Genomic DNA, 5,000 nt, shown 5'->3' with positions numbered 1-5,000 from the left:
GTTGGGCTCCCTTGGCCTTCCGGGCGCCTTGGACGCTGTCTTGGGAAGACCATGGGCACAAGGCCATGGCATATGGTGAGGAATGGACCACGGTTGCCAAGGCTAGGCATATAGAGAGGAATCGCATTTTTGCCCGGATAGGCACCGGAATGCTTGGCCTTGGCTTGCCATAGCAGGGCATCGCTGGGTTGGGCTCCCTTGGCCTTCCGGGCGCCTTGGACGCTGTCTTGGGAAGACCATGGGCACAAGGCCATGGCATATAGTGAGGAATGGACCACGGTTGCCAAGGCTAGGCATATGGAGAGGAATGGACCACGGTTGCCAAGGTTGCGCAAGTTTTGGGCATTTTTTGCCCGGATATGCCCAAGTATGCCCCGATAGGCCCGTTACGCCCCGGTATGAACGCGTATGCCCGGATAGACTCGGTATGCCTTGGGATACATGCGTATGCCCCGATAGGCTTGGTACGCCCCGATATGCGCACGTGTGCCCCAGTAGGGCTCGGTATGCCCCGGTATGTACGCGTGTGCCCCGATAGGCCCGGTATGCCCCGATATGCACACGTGTGCCCCAATAGGGGTCGGTATGCCCCGGTAGGTACGCGTGTGCCCCGTAATGCACGTTTCGCTGATCTCCCCGCATGTCCCGCCCCTATATGTAATACTTACTTACTTACTTACTTTCTTTCTTGCTTGCTTGCAATGGTTGGGAGTGCCCGGCATGCCCCGCTGCAGAGACCAAGGGCGCAATGACTTGGCACCGCGGATGCCGGGACTCCGGCACTTCCCGTGGCACTGATGGTTGGTTCCAAAGACAAAAGGCCGTGCAAGGCCACCGCACCGCGGATGATTTTGCTCGTGCTGGCGCCTTTGTGTGGCCAAAGAACATGCGCGAATGCTCCTGTCGGAAGGGTTGGTGTCCTGGCCCCGTCGGGTGTCACGAATGCTCGGTTGCGAAGACCATGGGACCAAAGCCATGGCACGTCGGATGATGGCTCCAGCTGGCGCCCCGGCACTTTCTGTGGCATTGATGCTCGGTTTCAAAGACAAACGTGCGCAGGGCCAGGGGACCGCGGATGACTGCTCGTGCTGGCCTCGTTGGGCGGCATTGATGGTCGGTTGCAAAGAAAATGCGCGATTGCTCGTGTCGGGGACTGGCAAGCCAAGGCCAAGCGAGCCATGGCAACGCGGATGATGGCTCCAGCTGGCGCCCCGGCACTTTTCTGTGGCATTGATGCTCGGTTTCAAAGACAAACGTGCGCAGGGCCAGGGGACCGCGGATGACTGCTCGTGCTGGCCCCGTTGGGCGGCATTGATGGTCGGTTGCAAAGAAAATGCGCGATTGCTCGTGTCGGGGCCTGGCAAGCCAAGGCCAAGCGAGCCATGGCAACGCGGATGATGGCTCCAGCTGGCGCCCCGGCACTTTCTGTGGCATTGATGCTCGGTTTCAAAGACAAACGTGCGCAGGGCCAGGGGACCGCGGATGACTGCTCGTGCTGGCCCCGTTGGGCGGCATTGATGGTGTGTTGCAGAGAGCATGTGCGATTGCAAGTGTCGGCCGGGTTTGGGTTCCCTTGGGCTTTCGGGCGCCTTGGACGCAGTCTTGCGAAGACCATGGGCACAAGGCCCCGTCCTGGCCCCTTGTTCGATTCGCTCTCGTCTTGCGCTTGCTTCCAAGGTCCTCCATGACCTTCCCCATGGCCTTGCTAGATCCCCCCCATGACGCATGACCTCTGTCCGTTGATTGGTTTTGAGTGCACACCATGCCCGGCTTGGCACCGTGTTGTCGCGTGAGTGGCATTTGGATCGTGCATGGTGGTGGGCTACCTGCCAATGCGCACAAGCCTTGCACACTAGCCTTGCGCACGAGCCTTGCACAAAAGCCTTGGACACAAGCCTTGCGCACAAGCCATGCATACAAGCCTTGCTCACAAGCCTTGGGCACTGGCCCATCGCACTAGCCTTGCACACAAGCCTTGCGAACTAGCCTTGGGCACGAGCCTTGCGCAGTAGCCTTGGGCACTAGCCTTGCACACAACCCTTGGGCACCAGCCTTGCGCACCAGCCTTGCCCACAAGCCTTGCACAGCAGCCTTGCACACTAGCCTTGCATACAAGCCTTGCACACTAGCCTTGCACCCAGGCCTTGCTCACTAGCCTTGGGCACTAGCCTTGCGCACTAGCCTTGGGCACTAGCCTTGCACACAGACCTTGGGCACGCAGGCCTTGCACGCTAGGCATGCTTGGGCAAGCAGCTCCCGCAACAAGTCGGCGGGTGTAGGCATGGTTGGGCGCAGATCCCGCATCGTCTCGTCGCGTCTGGGCGCAAACCCGTCGCGTCTCGTTGCGTCTTCAGAAGTCGTCGCTAACAGCACCTTTGGTTGCCACTGGTGGTTAGGCGGGTTGGTTGCGCAAACCCTATAGGAGGGTGGCATGCTGCGGGGCGCTGGAATGCGCAGGTTTAGGGCGTTTTTGCCCGGATAGGCACTGGAATGTGCTGGTTTTGGGCGTTTTTGCCTGGACAGGCTAAGGAATGGGCATGCTTTGGGCGTTTTTGCCCGGATAGGCACTGGAATGGGCTGGTTTTGGGCGTTTTTGCCTGGATAGGCTAAGGAATGGGGCATGCTTTGGGCGTTTTTGCCCGGGCAGGCACTGGAATGCCTGGCCTTGGCTGGGCATTGCTGGGTTGGGCTCCCTTGGCCTTTCAGGCGCCTTGGATGCTGTCTTGTGAAGACCATGGGCACAAGGCCATGGCATATAGTGAGGAATGGACCACGGTTGCCAAGGTTGCGCAAGTTTTGGGCATTTTTTGCCCGGATATGCCCAAGTATGCCCCGATAGGCCCGTTACGCCCCGGTATGAACGCGTATGCCCGGATAGACTCGGTATGCCTTGGGATACATGCGAATGCCCCGATAGGCTTGGTACGCCCCGATATGCGCACGTGTGCCCCAGTAGGGCTCGGTATGCCCCGGTATGTACGCGTGTGCCCTGATAGGCCCGGTATGCCCCGATATGCACACGTGTGCCCCAATAGGGGTCGGTATGCCCCGGTAGGTACGCGTGTGCCCCGTAGTGCACGTTTCGCAGAACTCCCCGCATGTCCCGCCCCTATATGTAATACTTACTTACCTACTTACTTACTTTCTTGCTTGCTTGCTTGCTTGCAATGGTTGGGAGTGCTCGGCATGCCCCGCTGCAGAGACCAAGGGCGCAATGACTTGGCACCGCGGATGCTGGGACTCCGGCACTTCCCGTGGCACTGATGGTTGGTTCCAAAGACAAAAGGCCGTGCAAGGCCACCGCACCGCTGATGATTTTGCTCGTGCTGGCGCCGTTGTGTGGCCAAAGAACATGCGCGAATGCTCGTGTCGGAAGGGTTGGTGTCCTGGCCCCGTCGGGTGTCACGAATGCTCGGTTGCGAAGACCATGGGACCAAAGCCATGGCACGTCGGATGATGGCTCCAGCTGGCGCCCGGGCACTTTCTGTGGCATTGATGCTCGGTTTCAAAGACAAACGTGCGCAGGGCCAGGGGACCGCGGATGACTGCTCGTGCTGGCCTCGTTGGGCGGCATTGATGGTCGGTTGCAAAGAAAATGCGCGATTGCTCGTGTCGGGGACTGGCAAGCCAAGGCCAAGCGAGCCATGGCAACGCGGATGATGGCTCCAGCTGGCGCCCCGGCACTTTCTGTGGCATTGATGCTCGGTTTCAAAGACAAACGTGCGCAGGGCCAGGGGACCGCGGATGACTGCTCGTGCTGGCCTCGTTGGGCAGCATTGATGGTCGGTTGCAAAGAAAATGCGCGATTGCTCCTGTCGGGGACTGGCAAGCCAAGGCCAAGCGAGCCATGGCAACGCGGATGATGGCTCCAGCTGGCGCCCCGGCACTTTCTGTGGCATTGATGCTCGGTTTCAAAGACAAACGTGCGCAGGACCAGGGGACCGCGGATGACTGCTCGTGCTGGCCTCGTTGGGCGGCATTGATGGTCGGTTGCAAAGAAAATGCGCGATTGCTCGTGTCGGGGACTGGCAAGCCAAGGCCAAGCGAGCCATGGCAACGCGGATGATGGCTCCAGCTGGCGCCCCGGCACTTTCTGTGGCATTGATGCTCGGTTTCATAGACAAACGTGCGCAGGGCCAGGGGACTGCGGATGACTGCTCGTGCTGGCCCCGTTGGGCGGCATTGATGGTGTGTTGCAGAGAGCATGTGCGATTGCAAGTGTCGGCCGGGTTTGGGTTCCCTTGGGCTTTCGGGCGCCTTGGACGCAGTCTTGCGAAGACCATGGGCACAAGGCCCCGTCCTGGCCCCTTGTTCGATTCGCTCTCGTCTTGCGCTTGCTTCCAAGGTCCTCCATGACCTTCCCCATGGCCTTGCTAGATCCCCCCCATGACGCATGATGACCTCTGTCCGTTGATTGGTTTTGAGTGCACACCATGCCCGGCTTGGCACCGTGTTGTCGCTTGAGTGGCATTTGGATCGTGCATGGTGGTGGGCTACCTGCCAATGCGCACAAGCCTTGCACACTAGCCTTGCGCACAAGCCTTGCACAAAAGCCTTGGACACAAGCCTTGCGCACAAGCCATGCACACAAGCCTTGCACACAAGCCATGCATACAAGCCTTGCTCACAAGCCTTGGGCACTGGCCCATCGCACTAGCCTTGCACACAAGCCTTGCGCACTAGCCTTGGGCACGAGCCTTGCGCACTACCCTTGGGCACTAGCCTTGCACACAACCCTTGGGCACTAGCCTTGCGCACCAGCCTTGCCCACAAGCCTTGCACACCAGCCTTGCACACTAGCCTTGCATACAAGCCTTGCACACTAGCCTTGCACACAGGCCTTGCTCACTAGCCTTGGGCACTAGCCTTGCGCACTAGCCTTGGGCACTAGCCTTGCACACAGACCTTGGGCACTAGCCTTGCGCACTAGCCTTGCCCACGAGCCTTGCACACTAGCCTTGCACGCAGGCCTCGCAAGCTAGGCATGCTTGGGCGAGCAG

Source organism: Tasmannia lanceolata, unplaced genomic scaffold, assembly GCF_043159265.1.
Source record: "Tasmannia lanceolata isolate RefF3 unplaced genomic scaffold, GAP_Taslan_0.1 ptg000036l, whole genome shotgun sequence".
NCBI lineage: Eukaryota > Viridiplantae > Streptophyta > Magnoliopsida > Canellales > Winteraceae > Tasmannia > Tasmannia lanceolata.
Note: the sequence above shows the minus strand (reverse complement) of the source record.